This window comes from Myotis lucifugus, unplaced genomic scaffold, assembly GCF_000147115.1.
Source record: "Myotis lucifugus unplaced genomic scaffold, Myoluc2.0 scaffold_88, whole genome shotgun sequence".
NCBI classification, from domain to species: domain Eukaryota; kingdom Metazoa; phylum Chordata; class Mammalia; order Chiroptera; family Vespertilionidae; genus Myotis; species Myotis lucifugus.
The window spans coordinates 2173983-2190146 of NW_005871136.1; the positions used below are offsets into that span (position 1 = coordinate 2173983).

At 51.8% G+C, this 16164-nt stretch overlaps 1 protein-coding gene across 5 annotated transcripts in view; it reads left to right on the forward strand.

Moving 5' to 3' along the window:
• ZFHX3 (zinc finger homeobox 3) overlaps window positions 1-16164 on the forward strand; it is a 180705-nt gene that overhangs the window by 96170 nt on the left and 68371 nt on the right. The window lies entirely within an intron of this gene.

The window sequence follows — 16164 nt, forward strand, 5'->3', positions numbered from 1 at the left end:
TCTGAGAAACTTGCCAGCAGGGAGAAGACAGTCTGGGCTTTTCCCTCCCGTAGCGGGCACAGATACCCAGTAAACAGTGCAGAGTTAGGTGTGCAAGGCGCGATAAAAATAGACCAGGTGGGGCAGGTGAGCTGGGCGCTGCTTTATATAAGGTGCTCCTCCGAGAAAGTCTCTCTCCGGAGGTGACATTGGACCTGAGAGGGCGACGGTGAGCGGGAGCGTCCAGACAGAGGGCCAGCACGTGCAGCCCCGGGGCTGGTTGGAAGCGCAGGGAGGCGGACAGAGGCCCGGAGAGGAGGCGCGTGCTGGGAGGTGTGGTCTGAGCGGGGCGTGGGGATTAGGATTTGCCCCCATCAGGAAAGGAACGGTGTGAGCAGGGGAGGCGGCAGTGTGACCTCCACTATTCAGGTTCCTGTGGAAACTTGACTTGCATGTCCACTGTGGTTCATGAGTGAGTTATCTCGCTCTCCCTCACCCCATCAGCCCCCCAGTAAAGCCCCCACCCACCCAGGCAGGAGGAGAGGGGGTGCCGCAGTGAGCAGCCTCCCTAGGAACCTTGGGAGCAGCAACCACTGCAAGTAGAAGGGGCCCTGTTGACCCTGAACTGGGTAGGAGCCGCTCCCTGGGATCCCCATAGCTTGGGCCCTCTCTGCTTCAACCCAGGGGTCAGCAGCTTTCACCCTTCTTCCCCCCCAAAAACAAACAAACCCAAATCCTTTCCTGGTGCTCATCGCCTAAGTGTGAAGCACAGGGGAGACTGTTGTCCTTTTGACTTGAGGACGACTTGTCTATACTACAGTGCCAGCCCCAAACTCAAGAATGAGGAGCTGGCTCTGGCCGGGGTATGTGTTAGGATGACAAAAGCAACGTCAGATCCCTCATCGCCCCCTGCCCTGCGCCTTCCGAGGGGCACCCACATTCCCCGGAACATCTACAAGATGGCGACGTGTGGTTCCAGGACAAGCATTGCATTTCTCTGCTTCTGTTGTAATCCCAAAGGAGCCCAGGGCCCTGACAGCTTTGTTCCCTGGGTGTCCCCAGGGCTGCGTGTCCAGAGGTCATTGTCCCACTGGGGAAGGCCTCATGACCCAGCTCTGACTTGCGTGTCTAGCCAGCTTTCAACAGACAGGCCTGGTGGAGCTCTGCAGCCATTTAGTCTCCGTGGACCTGTGCCCAGGCCCCGGGCGCATCTGAAGACTCCCTCAGAACACTTCAGACCGTGGAGATGTGTGCCACACGGTCCTATTTTCCCTGGGCTTCCCTTTCATGAGGAATGTAGACGTGTGTGTGTGTGTGTGTGTGTGTGTGTGTGTGTGTGTGTGTAGATGGTTTGCAGGCACAGGGCTTCCGGTCCCTCCTGCAAGGCAGTATTGCACAGCTAATTGGGAAATAGTGGTTCCTTTTCAAGAACTATTTTGACACCACTCCTCTCCCCCTTCAGGGCCCTGTCCCCTCGGGATTGTCAGGCTCATGTTGAAAGATCCCTGGAGGGAAAGAGGTTGGTATATGTCATGGGTATTTGGAAAGAATGTTTTAGCCACACCTGGCTGCTGTGTGTGAGGACAGATTTAATTTATTTTAAAAATCTGGCCACAGGCAGTCTCTTCTGTTTGTTTCCTTCGGGGAGAAAAATGGAAGAGCAGCAGCAAGCTGTGGTTTGCATTTGTTTCCTTCCAGATAGACCAGCCAGCAGAAGAGAGATTATCTCTAAAGGATATGAAAGGTTTAATCATTTTAATTTTGTTTTTATTAAAGTTTATCATAACTTTTTTTCCCCATCGTGCCCTCGTAGAACAGAAGGGAGAGAAGAGGAGGTAATATAAATACACAAACCCCAAGCGTTTGGTTAATAAAACTCCCTAAGGGGCGGCGCCAGGGCAGGAAGTGGTGGGAGGGCTGGGGACAGCAGGCCGACCAAGGCAGCACTGAGACATGGCCAGCATCTCACAAGCTTCCCGTCTACCCGCGCACGCCTGCTGTGGGGGCTCCGGGCTTTCCTTAGAGATAGAGAGGAGCCCCAGTGCTGGCGCATCCTGTCATGGTTCTCGAGTGGCCTGCGTCCCCAAGCCGTTTCCAGCCCAAAACGTCCAAGTTCACGGAGAACAAAAGAATTGACATCAGTTAGATCCTCTTACCCTTGATCATAACAGTGAAATATTTGGACCCAGATATTCTGAAGACTTGTTGCAGACCAAAACCTCTAAGGTTGTATGTATGTGTTGTATGAAACAGCCAAGTTGGGGTGAAAATAGTCTTTGGTTTTTTAATAGAAACACTGTCCTATAATTTATGGCGAATCAGTAGATAGGACCCTAGATTATTAGGCTTTTGGCTCATTTTCCTTTTGGGGCAGTAAAGAAGCTTGTCTCCAAGTGAATTAAGGTGTCCCCAGTCCCCTGGGTGTGGGCTGTGTCCCCTCCACCGTGGCTGTGCGACCTGGGAAGCGCGACTGGAACCCCAGCTGCAGACCAGGCAGGAGCTTGCATCACCTTCTGTCGTCAGGAAGGCTGGAAATGTGGCCTGTGCCCTTTAGCCATGTTTAAAACAGTAGGATTAGAGCGCTGTCAGGTGGTCACACAGGTGGTTCACATATTACTAGTACTGACTAATCTTGAAGTTTGGGGCTCCATGAGGGCTTCGTGGTACATTGTCCACTGTTTCTGTGGGGAGTGGGGTGCTCATCGGTGGAGAAGCTGCTCCTTGAATCAAGCAGAATCCGCATGTGGAGGCTCCACCAGCTGCTTTTGTGCAGTGGCCTGCCTGTCCCCTGTAAGCTGTGTGGGCAGCCCTGTAACCTGCAGAGTTCCCTTGGGCTCTGGGGCCTCCCTGGGATGCTGGGCTGTGCCTGGCAGAGCCAGCGGCTTCCGTGACGAGGGTGTTGGCTGGAAGGCTTCCCTGCAGGGCTGGGTTCAAACCAAACTGGGCCTTCCTCCTGAGAAAGTCCCCGGAGGCTAACCCAAGCTTGCAGGGGGCAGCCCAGTAGCCTGTGACTTGGGAATTCTTATATGGGAGGTACTTGCACCAGGGAGGGGAGCTTTCCCGGCCACCCTCAGCTGGAGCTGTGCGCACAGCAGAAACGAGCCAACGCAGGCCCATCTCGTTCCCTGCAGGCTGCTACCCCCAGGGGAGGCCGCCCTCAGGGAGAGGCGAGACCAGCGACTGCCCTATGCCAGTCTCTCAGGTTGGACTGATGGCCTCAGACAGTCTGCTTTGTATATGAGGTCTTGGTCCCATATTTTGAAGCTGTAGACGCAAGAAGATAGTAGAAGGTGGGGAAACAAAACCATTCTTTTCTCTCACAGCACTCAGCTGGGAGGTACAGGCAGCCCGGGAGTGGGTGAAGGGATTGGGGTGTCATTCCTTCTCTCCTAAGCAGACGTGGGAGGAGGGCCGCCAAGTGCAGAATGAAGGCCCCACGGGGTCAGCAGGGACCCAGCTTCCCCCCACCCGGCCACCTTGTGGTTTCAAGCAGGCGGCCCCACCTGTGCTCCAGGCGGGAGGTGGGGGGCCGAAGCATGGGGACACCTCTCTAAAGAGCTTTCCCCAAAACCTCACCCCATTACTATTTCTTGTATCTCATTGGCTGGAGCTGTCACATGACTCTCCCTGGATACACAGAGACTGGGAGATGCAGTTCTAACAGGGGTGTTGCGGCCCCGAAGAGAGTGAGTGTTCTCACCAGGAAGCACGGTTGTTAGGAAGGCCATTCGGCGTCTCTGCCACCCATCTTCCACAAGATAAGGAGGGATCGAGTCACCTGGGTGTGGTTATGTGGTAGAAACCTGGGCAGCCATTAGGAATAATGTTCCTGATTAATATTTAAGGATATGGAAGAAAGGTCAGTAGACAGGGGAGCAAGACACAAAATCATATGTAACTGTCCTAGTTTCTTTTAAATGTAAATAAATATACTGAGATGTCAGCACTGACTATGGGCGACTTACTTCAGTCATACTTTTTTGTGTTTTCAAGACTTTCAGCAACAGGCACTTACTGCTTTTATGATCAGGAAACAAAGGGCACACTTTACGTGTAAGGAGTAGAGAACTTGGTGACCACTACCTGGAATATGACATATACTTGATGGAGAAAATAAACTGAGTAACAAAGGGGGAAACTATAAGCATCAGTGATAATGGAATGGCGACGAGGAACCTACCGTAGTGCCCTGGATTCATCACGAACAAGCCCCATGGAATGTGGGTTCTCACTGCAAAGGGTCGTTGTGTTGTACAAATGCTAACTTATGCTCACTGTTCTTTCCAACCATCTTTTCAAGGTTACTCGGTGGCAGTCCTTGCATTGGGAACACGGGCATGTTGAGGTTTGCAGCTTTTTGTTAAGGATTTCTTAGTATAAATGCTATTTTCCATGAGAGTATAGAAAAGAGTAGAAGAAATGACCCCTGTCTGTCATATTTTGGGCTCTCTCTCTCTCTCTCTCTCTCTCTCTCTCTCTCTCTCTCTTTCTTTCTCTCCCTCTCCCCCCCCCTCTCACACACACACACACACACACACACACATACACACACACGATTAAAAGGATCTAAGATGATTGCCAGTTATTACCAGGTAGTGGAGCAGGACAGTACACATCCTGGGCCTCCTGAGGTGTGAGGAATTCCTGGGTTGGATGGCTGGGAAAGCTCCAAGCGTGGGCTAACCTGGTTCCAGAGGATGATGGGTAGAAGCAGGTGCAATAAGATCCCAGGGGTGTTGGGAAGTTCAGGAGTGTGGTAAGGGGCCAGTGAATGGCCGTTCCAGCTAGGGAAAGGATGGTGGGCAAGGACCACATTCTGATCCCATTTTCTTCCACCTTTTGTATCTCTCTTCTCCCCGTCCCCCCACCACACCCATCTGCCCTCTTGAAAGCAAATAGGATTGCAAGTGTGAACATCATAGATGTATTAAAAACAAATACCTAAAAGCTCCTGTCTTTCCTATAATGTCATAATCAAATTCAGCGCCTAAAGAGAAATTTTTACACGTTGGACCCTGACTAAAAGAAAGACTAATAAATAGAAACAATATATTGATTTCTGGGCTATTTGTGTTGAGTTGAACTGCAAGGGCTGGTGAGAGTTCTGTTTCTATTTAACATTTTCATTAGTAGCTTGAAAACAGTAAATAGCAAATGAAATGTGCATACAATCTAAAATATTTATGCAGTAATATGTATAATTGCATATATTTAAGAATAGAAAATACATAATTGGACTACAGATGTTAGAATCGTACTGTATTTTATGTATACTTCTTTGAAAATTGTTTAATTTCAATACAATTTCAGACTTACAGAAAAGTAAAGAGTTAAAAGAATTCTTTAGCCAGATTCCTGAAATGTTATCCTTTTACCACATTTGTTTTATCAACCTCTCTCTCTCTCTCTTTTCTTTCTCTCTCTCACACACTTTCACTCTCTATATGTGCATAAGTAGAATACACACATACACACATTTACATTTTGTTTTCTGAATCATTTCCTAGTAAATATCAGACATGGTGCCATTTGATCTCTAAATTGGTTAATGTGTCCTTCCTAAGAACACGGGCATTATCTTTCATAGCCACAGAAAAATTATCAAAACCAGAAAATTAACATTGACACAAATCTACTAGGTAATATGCAGATCTTATTTAAGTTTTCCCCATAATGCCATTTATATGAAAAGAAATCTGCAGGTCACAAGTTGTATTCAGAGCTCCATCTCTTTAAGTCCTTCAACCTAGAACAGTTCCCCAGTCTTTCCTAAGTCTACAGTGTCAACATATTTGATGAGTGCAAGTTATTTTGTGTCCTTCAATATGGGGTTACCTGACGTTTCCTTATAATAAGAGCCAGGCAATGCATTTTGACAGAAATTATAGATGTTCTTCTTCTTATGCATTGTATCAGGAGGGACAGGATATTAATTTGTCTGTTTATTGATAAGGTCAACTTTGATCACTTAGTTATGGTGACAGTGATTACTTATGTGATTAGTTAGTAATCATGGTGACTAGTACGTTATCTATTGTAAAGTTACTATTTTCCACTTTGTAATTAATGATATCTAGTGGAGAGATAACATTGTGTCTGTTTAATAAGGAATTGATCTTTACATGGGATTATTTGGAAAAATATATGCTAATAAAATCAATAGGTAGAGCTGTTTGGCAAAAAGGGGGGGGTTAATATGGTTACTGAAGGTGAGTTTTCAAGCTTATATATGATTTAACAGTTTCTAGATGAGTAGGTAATTCAGCAGACCAGAATACTGAAAGGAGAGAATTTTCAAAATGCCCTTGGCCACTGATAGTGGAAATGAGTGAAGAATGGTGAGCTTTGAAAACAGCCAAATAAATGATTACAGAATAAGAAGGAAGAAAAAGCATTAGCTTGGCCAGAGCCTGAGTAGCAGGGTCTTAGGGATGTGGACGTTGGGACGTGATGAGTCTGAATTCATCCCTGATTCCCTTAGTGAAGGAACAGGAGCACCTCTGGTTGCCCTCGGTGCGCTCTGTGTGAAGTGGGCCCCGGCCCGCCCGGCCTGGAGGGGTTGGTCTGTGTGGAGGGGTTGGTATCTGGGCGCTGGGCACGGAGGGAAAGGTGAGAGTTTGGAGTGCTGCTTGCTGTTCTGTGTTTTTAGTTCCCGCCAGACTCGCAGTATTTTTTAATGTAAGAGCATTTGATTAGCTTTTCATTTTCCTCTGCTAAAGCCAGGACAAAGTCTGGGTCCTTGTTCCCTTCCTTTCCACCTGCTCCCCCTCCTCCGAGGGCACAGATGAGAAGGCCGATCTTTGTCCTGGGCTGGCTCAGAAGGCACCGCCTCGTCTTCATCTTCCACTCTTTTCTCTGACTTGCTTTGGTGGAAATGCAGTCTTCTGATTTTTCTTCTTCTTGCATCAAATCTTTGTCAGCTTTCTCTCCTGTCCATTCTTAGAATTCCTGCCAAGCCCCATTCTTACCTTTCTTCCTTTCTGGAGGTAATTATTCCTGCTTTCATCTTCAAGGCCGCACATACAATGGGGCCTATCTCCTGCCTCCTTAGGTGAACAGAGGTCTTTTGTGCCCGGAGGCGGGACATGCTCTGTGCCCTGGGGAGCTGGCTGTCTAGCAGGAGAGGATTCCTAAAGAGACCACTGGCAGGGGCTGGGAAACCCGGGATGTGCTGATGTGCTCATGCGTGAAGGGCGCAGTGCAGAGTGTGAGCAGGTGGGGGACAGACGTGAGGTCCGAGGGAGCACGTTCTCCGTGGGAAGGGGAGCCTGGACCTTCCTCTTGGGAACAGGGAACCGCCAGACACTTGCACGGGCACGTGGTGTGACCTCGCCCTACTTCAGGCTGGCTCTCCGTGGAAGAGGGGGGGATTTGAGGGTGGGCGAGTGGCATGAGAGTGGCGGTAAGAGTGAGGCCCTTAATGCTGTTTTGGGGCTCCCTCTGGGAGAAACGGGGGGAAGCAGCTAACTTGATGGTGAGGCATCTGGCGGGGGCCCCTCGGTGGGTGCTGATGCTGAGTGGAGAGAGCAAGGCAAGGAGCAGGATGGGTAAGAAAGGAGCACGAAAACCATGTTATCGTTGAACCCACACATCCCTCCCTCATCCCCCTCTTTTCCAAATGATATAATGCTTAATGCGTACCACAGTCTTCCACATGATTGTGTACTGTTATCTCGGATTGTTCCAGAAAGATGCGATATATAATTCTGCTTACTGTGCATTGCTGAAGTGGTACCTCTGGGAAACAGGGGCCGTGTCCCAGCTCCTGTGTGGCCCTGGTCCCGGGTCTGCTCGGCAGTGCCGTGCTCCCATGGGCGCCGTCTGCGGGTTCCTGCGGGTCCCTCGGTGGGCCTGGGTCCCGTCCCACACACTGATTCTCCTGTGCCCCCCACCCCTGCTGTTGCCTTCTCCCTGCCCCTATAGACATCACCCCCTTTTTGAAGATTAATAAGAACTGAACAGAAAAGCCACCTGAACAGGTCAGTGTGTTGACCAGGAGTACAGGAAGTCCTCCCTCCGCGTCATCGGTAGGTTTGGGGACTAAGCAAAACAACATGTAATGAAACCAGTTTTACCGAAGCTACTGGATACACACAAGAGTTGAGTTCCAACGACGCCATCTCATCAACGTTCTAACAGAACTGTTCATCGAGGACCTGCTGTTTCATCAAGAAAACGGCACCTTGAGAAAAAAGTGCCTGGTCGTATCCGGTGCCACTTCTCCTTCGTTTCTGCAAAAGCTCACACTCTCCCCGGATTCCCTACTGCTCACTTTGGCCAGAAATTTGACAGGAAATGACTACATGAGCAGAAACAGATGACTCAACTAAAATAAACGAGGATCACAGGTGTGAACTGGCGTCATCAATCAGCGGAGGAAGAGCTGAACTGCACCGGGGAGGGCAGGGACCACATCTTTCTGGAACAATCCGGCGTTGCTCCTTGTGGCCTTCGATGTGGGCATGTCTGGTCCCTGAACGCCGTGTGTGTGTCCTCTGGGGGGAAGGGGACACACTAAGAAACAGTGCCCGTCCTCCTCGGGATGACACCTAGTGCCCCTCCAGGGCCCCGGGGCCTGTGCTCTGTCACCGAGCGATGCTGTCTGGACTTCCCCGCCTGCTTACAAAGTGCTGGCTTTTCTCACGTTCCTGCCACCGCCCCCTCTGGGTTTGCACACGATCTGCCCCCTGCCAGCCTTCGCTTTGTGGAGTGGAATGAAGGGTGTGCTTCTCTCAGCCGGTCACAGATGACAGGTTTCTGGGGCACTTGGGGCTGGGCTAAGGGTGCCGATGGGACAGTCTCGTGCTGGGTTAGTGAGACAGGACGCTGGACCCTCGGCCGGTACCTGGGAAGCATTCATGTCAGTGAGATGCATTCTGAGTGCATAAGCAGCTCCCCTTCCAAAATAAGAAAAGCAATACCTACCTGTTTAAGAATTGCGAGGTGCGTGTGAGGGGTTGGGAAATCCCACGGCCCATGAGGATGAGGCTTTCCCCTCCCAAAGAGAATGCCTCTTCATATTTAGCAGAACTTTCTTCCAGAAGCGCTGTAATCTGGGGAATCTGCATGTTCATGGCTGGTCCTGTCATTCCCGGGTCACTTCTGAGTTCAGGTGAAGCGGGACTGTAGGTAGGTGGGTTCCTGCCCATGTCAGTGACGGAGAGAGGGAGTGGGGTGGGGTTCCGTGCAGAGAGGTCACTCGTGTACATTGAATGAGTTCAAAGAGGTGGAATTGCTTTGCGGAGCCCCTGGGATGGAGTGAAAGGCCCCGTGAATGTCCTCAGACATTCTGCTGGGACCCAGCGCCCCTATCACTTCCTCCTGCACCTCCTCAACTCTGAGGACCCCCCTGCCATTCCCTGCCTTTCTCACACATCGGGGACTTCCAGTCAGACCTGCTTGCAAGGGCTTTTGAAAGTCATGTGGGAGTTTGGGTCCCAGATTTCTGAGCTGGCTGACTTTGGTCTTATTACATAATCTAGGGATTTTTTTTCCCCTTTTCAGGTAATTTGATGAATGAAATGATTCCTCCAGAAAAATGCACGTATACAACAAATGTTGCACATTCGATTCAGGAGTCCCCAGCTGCACACCTCTAAGGTGTCCATTCTTTTATCTGTAAAAGGGGACGCTTATATACATTTTGAAGGTTTGTTTCATTGATTCTCATGACAGATAAGTAAGAGGAAGGGAGAGGGAGAGATAGAAACATCAATAGTGAATGAGAGAATCACTGATCAGCCACCTCCTGCACGCCCCTTATCGGGAATCGAGCCCGCAACCTGGGCATGTGCCCTGACCAGGAATCAAACTGTGACCTCTTAGTTCATAGGTCAACGCTCAATCACTGAACCACACTGGCCGGGCATCCCCTCTCACTTCCAAACACCTGTGCCTTGGCCTGCAGCACATTTGCCCAGGGAGAAAAGTTAGTCTCGTTTCATTTTTGGATCAGTGTTAGGCTAGATCCCTGCTGGATTTCCATTTTATCCGTCCACAATGACCTCTTTGTTCCTTCGTTTCTCCCTCCGCTTTGGGCATCTCTCGGCCGGAAGCATCATGGTATCTTTTTGGTCTGCAGCTTTCTGTGGAGTGGGCGGGGCGGGTACTGGATGAGCTCAGAGAGGCGGGTCTTTCTCTCCCAGCATGGCTGTCTGGCGTCGTGCAGCATCTTCAAGGTGGCGTTTCCTCTGCTCTCGAGGCCAAGGGAAGCCCTGCTCCAGAGTCCATGCTCCAAACAGACACCAGTGGCAGAACCATGTCCTGGGCCCTCAAGACACATGGCTTCACTGGGATGGAGACATCGGGCAGATACCAGGGCCTTGGTCAGAGGTGGGGCTGGGAAGAGCCAGCCCTGAGGGTGGAAACACTCATTTGTTATGGGTTGAGGTGCCCTGACCACAGGGTGGCCTGTCTCCTTGGCCAGTGATGGGTCACAGGAGGCCCCTTCATCTCAGCAGCCAGCGCCCGGCCTCTCCCTGTTTCCCGTTCCTGCTCCGCTAGCTGGGTCTTGCCTCCTGCCCTTGTGTTGGCACATTGGGTGGGGGCGGCGTTCACTAGCGAGCAAGCCGAGCACTGTGCTCACAGAAGGTTGTCATAGCCCAGGTGTCTGGCGTGGACAAGCAGAGCCACCTGCAAGAGGGGAGGCTTATCGGAGGCTCGGACAGCCTAACTCAGGGCCGAGGGCTTGTTTGTAAAGTGAGAACTCAACTGGATTCCGGGATGGGACCTCGAATGCCACAGACGCCTTCTCCATGGGCCCCTCCCCCTCCCAGCCTGCCTGGTCCCCGTCTTGTCATTTGATCGCAGCTCTGCCTGCACACCTGGCAGCCTCCCATGGAGGCCTCGTGGTGGGACTCCTTCAGGTCCCGGGTCCATTTCAAGAAGGTAAAGCTCTCGTAGGTTCTAATGCTCACGTCCCAGCTTCCATTTAAATAGTTGATGAAGGTTGTTCAGCTGGTCGTCACTCTCCGGAGGTAGGAAGGAACAGGCTGGACTCTTTAAGGCAGCCCAGTGGATAGGCCAATGTCTGCCTCACCTGCGCCTGCTCGGGCCGTCCCGGCGTAAACGCACTCATCCCGTCTCCATCCACAGCTCCAGGGTTCTGGGGGAGCCTGCCACTGCTCAGGCAGTGTCATCGCAGTTTACAAACCGAACCCCACTTCCACTGGATTGCCCCAGGATCCATCTCCAAATGGCAACATCTGCATGTTTCCAAGCTGCTTGCCCGTGGGTGACAGATGGCTGTCACTCTTGGCTCAGATCCTGCTTATGCCACAGTGGTTATGACTGGAGTTGGCAGTCCTACTGTGCGCCACCAACCTGACTCAGTAACGTGGGTGGCCACGCGGGGAGGCCCAGGGGAACATGGGCCATTTGAGAGGTCAGCTGCCTGTCGGCCAACATCATGTGGCACTTCATTCCCAGGTTTAGAGAAAGGTTTCTACGTTCTGTGTATGTCCTGATGCATGACAATCTGTTGCCGACACCTGACGCTTCAAGTACTGGAGTGGCGCAGGAGGACTTCTCGTCCTCTCGGGACGTGGGGAACACCCCTCCCAACTACAAGCAAGTGCGTGGAGCACAGCACTTTGAGCTGCCACATGATCGAGGCGGCCGTGTTGGTACATGTGCCTTTGTGTATTTCATGAAGCTTCCTCTGTGCCAGGCATCTGTGAAGCCCTGGGGACATGTTGGGCATGGGTGGCAGGCTGAGGGCCCAGCTGTGCAAAGGCGCTGGGGCAGAGGCGAGGCCGTGCAGTGCAGACGGTGTGTCCTGGGGAGGGAGAGGCAGGTGGCACGGATCACCAGGCTCCCCTTGTAACAGGTCCTGAGTCGGGTTTGAATGCTGTGGGAGGAGTTCCCCAGGGCCTGACGTGGCCGGACCTGCATGTAGGTCACGGTGTCCCGTTTGCCACACATCCCGGTCCTCATAGAGCCGACCGTCTCGGGGGGAGGGCACAGGATACAGTTATGTCTGTTCTTGTGTGAAACTGTGAAACCAGATGGACTTTCACTTTCACATTCTTCGATCTTCTGCATCTCGGAGGTCTCCTTTTCCAGATAGAATTGTCTGTGATGGCGCCCAGGCCTGGACTGGGTCTGCAGGGGAGCACTTGGGCTTCCTTCGAGGGTGTCTGCCTCGGCGTTGTCGTCCGTCCTCGTCCTGGGGGTTAGGTTCCCTCTGCACTGTGACGAATGTCAGGGTTTCCACCAAGTGCTTAGAGGAAAGATCTAGCGCCCCTTCGTGTGGCTGACAGTCTTCACGTAGAGATTTGACGGTGAGGACGGGGACTTGCTCTGTGACAGACAGCCTGCAGCAGCACAGCCCTGTGGCCGTGGGGAACGTAGGTGCCAAGGCGCCTTCAGAAGAGAGGCGTGGGCACAGCACAGAGGACCCGGGTGTCTGCCATCTGCCGGGCGCTGGGCCACTCCTCTGAATGGGAAGGGAAGGTGCAGAGAAAGGCACAGCCTGGCAGGTTGCTGTTGACCAGGTAAGAGAGGAGCTGAGCAAAGTGGTCAAAGTGCCGTCTGTGACGGGAAACCCTGAGGGGCTGCGCAGCCGACCTTGTGCTCTGATGCAGAGATGTCCGTTTTTTGTTGTTGGGGTGAAGTTTTGAGAGACGTCAGAGGAACAGCCAAGCTTGGGCTGAGATCTGGGGGGGAGGGCAGTTGAGGATTCGGCCACATCTGCCTGCTTTTGGGGGCGACACAGGGAGGCCGCTCCCGGTGACTCAGAGGCTGTACATAGTGAAGGAGGTGGAGAGGGACACCTTTGGTGTTTGTTAAATGATGACAGGAAAGGGGGAAAGTGAACCTGGGGAGTTTTTTATTGTTGTTGAAATAGGTGGCTTTGCACCCTCCCCTGGGAACGTGGGAATGGAACGTGCAGGCCATCCAGGAATGACAGCTGGAAACAGGAAGGGGAGGGCCTCCCAGACCCGCCCCTGTCAACCTGCCTGAACGCTCCATGCCCCTCCCGCTCTGCACTGAAAGTTGTCTTTCTGGCTGGGAATCTGAATCTGTTAAAGATAATAGGCGACGAGACTTATTTATTTATGTGGGGAACTCGGAGAGGGAGGCCGGGGAGGGTGGATAGCGGGCGGGGGGAGAGCAGGGCATGAAGTGCGGCAGCTGCTGGAGAATGTGGCCCTCCCAGGCGTCCTCATGGCGGAGAGGCGTGGAGAGGAGAACGCCCACCCCTTCAGAGATGCCCCGTCTCCTTTAAAACAAGCTGCTCTCCTTGGGTTTAGTTAGTTACCACCTGTGTCTGTCAACCGGCCTCTGAGGGCCCGGCTTCAGTCAGGAACACGGTGGGAGCTGGCCCCTCCCTGAATAAACTGTGACTTCAGGAATACGAACCACCAGCAGCCAGACAGCTGGTTCATGTGTCCAGAACCAGAAGTGGCCACAGCCAACTGTTCCGTGTTTCCTAACGGGCGTCCTGACACGTCCTCGCACAGCCGGGCGGCTCCATGTGGACGGAAAACTGGTGCCGGTGAAACGTTCCTGCCCTGAAAGGCCTGAGTCGAGTGAGGACAGCGAGCTGGAGCTTGTGTTCTGTTGAACCTCACATGAAGCTAAGGCTACATTTAAATGCCCTCTCTGTCTTTATTTCCCTCCACGGGAGACAGAAGAAAGTGGGGGTTTGTAAATGGACCAACAGATTTCCAGAAAAAATTTTTTTGCCACCACGGTAAAAGAGAAGTTGGGGAGAGAAAGCCCATTTCCTCTTTTGCCCCCATGTGGTCTCCCTGAGGTGATCATGGTTGTCATGGAGACCCACGCCCACGGACAGCCCTCTGCTCCACTTCCACCCACAGAGGATGGAATCCAGACAACTGCCTGCTTCTGAGCATGCGGAGCATGGCTGAGCTGGGGAGAGGGAAACATGAGGAGGATCGGGAACGGAGTATTTCTGAGGAAAGGAAGTCACCGTCATGTTTTTGGTAGAAATGCCTTTCTGTGGCTTGCTTAAAAAAAGAAAAATCACTGACAGATGAGAGCTCGGTTCTCATTTTGGAAACTGAGTCATGTTGCCTCGTTGGAGGGTCCGTCAAGGTGGAGGGGGGGCTTTCGGAGCACAGAGAGAGCCAGCAGGAGAGGACGCGGAGGTCGCCGGGCCTCGCCCCTGCAGCGCCAGCCCAGCCCTGTCTGCCAGCTCGGGGGACTCAGGAGCTGCGTGGGGGGTGCAGGCCGAGGCTGACGTAGATCTCACTTGCTCTTCTAGGTTAGCTCCCCGAATCGGCCCTGTGTGGATGGGCCAGGAGCTGGCCAGGAGGCCCGGCTAGCTTTCAGGAGGGACCCGGCCCTGGTAGCCGGGCAGAAGCATGGCCGCCAGTGGCTCTGCCCTCTCCCTCGCCCGGGCTGCGGCAGCTCGTGCATAAATGGGGCAGCGTGTCCACATCTCTCCTTCCCTCTGCACAAATTGGAAACGACTAACCTTGCCATATTTAGTGCAGCGCTAACGGCCACTCGCCTCTGAGGGGTAATCATGCAGGCATAAATTCGGAAAGTTGCTAAGCTATGAGCAGTCTTATGAGCATTAAAAGTGTCCTCTTTGCCAGAAAGGTCATTCATAACTTGGCTACCCTGCTGATGTACAGCCAGCGATATTGATTGATTAATGTATAAAAGCACCGGGTCCATTTGCTTCTGTGAAAGAGAATAAAGTGCAGTCGACTCTCTCTTTATTTTCACCTCATCCTTTTGTTTGAAGGACATTTCCCCCCTTCTTTTTGTTTTGCCGGCTAGGTTTAAGGGGGTTACAGAAAGCCAGTTTCTGCCAAGTAATGTGTTCACAAAGGGAACATTGATTCACATCAGTGTCGCTTGAATTACCCTTAAAGGTTTGCCAAGGAGTTGCTCTTATTTAACCTTCCGTTCGCGAAGGAAGAAATAAATAAATAAATCATAAAGGCAGACTCGTGGCTTTGCATTTAGCTTTGGACTGGATCTAAAAATCATTTCTTCCGTGGCCGATGGTGGTGAGAGGGAGTGTGCAGAAAGGCCCTCGTTGGTTTTGGGGGTGCTGGGTGGGGGCACCAAGGGAAGTGAGCCTACCCCCTTGCCGCCCGCTGGAGCCTCCTGGGTACCAGATCCTGGAAAGGCCTGGATTTACTTCCAGCGCAGAGATTAGTTCTGATTGGCTGCCTCGCATTCAGGCTGAGGCGCTCTGGTCCTCTCTCCCTAGGCAGTTCCCGTAGGCAGTTCACACAATCAGGTGGTGCAAACAGCAAGAAGAAAAACCTTCCTTTGTCTGGAAGATGACAGATTCTGGTGGGGAAGGCAGCTTTGCCTTTTAGCTCCGATGGAATGAATTAGTTATACAGTGTTCAGAGCCATCCTCAGATTTCCCAGTTCTTTACAGACCTAGCAGGGCAGTTGCCGGTGCGAGGGGGGGGTGGGGGGGATAACTCCTCTCCTTTTTTTTTTTTTTTACTAAAATCCAGTTTGTTTAGTTCTTGTTTTAATTTTTCCATTATCCAGGCAATCTAAGGAATTTCCTAATCTTGAAAAACCCAAATGGTGTTGGTGATCTGTAAACCTAAAGCGTATTGATTGCCTTGTGACTTGGTGAGCCTCGGCTAGTAGGTGGATAGAGCATTTTGCCAGCTAATGAGCTTTGTTACTAAGCTTTCTTTCGGTGTCTTGATTAGAAATGCCCAGGAAGGTAGCCCTGTGCCGGGCAGGTATGAGCTGTCCGTCGTTATTACCTGACTGGCCATCTTGGCTTCTTCAGCATTTGACATGGCCATTTCTAGAGTTGGAAGCTCTTTAAAACAGTGTTTCAAGGAGGCTGAGAAGCCCAGAAACGTGGCATTAATGGAACATGAGGCTGCAGGGAGCTCCTGGGGAGGTGCATTCTGAAGCTTCGCCTGCAGGTGTCAGTGTGGAGTTCTCCGTATTGGTGCCCGAGATGGAATGGACTAGGAAGCCTTGGAGTGGAATCTGGTCAGTCTGTTCCTGTAAGAAAGGCCCCATTCACTTGGCGAAATGTGCTCTACCAGGCCCGGCAGAAGGAGGCCCCTTCCTTTCTCTCCAGGCTAATGCAGATGCTGGAAGAACCAGTTTAACGATGGCTGAGAGCCACAGAGGCGTTTTCTCTGTGCTTAGGAAGCATCAACACTTCAGTCTTCCCTAGAAATCTGGGCCCTTGGACCCATGTCCCCTTCCTGTCTGCCC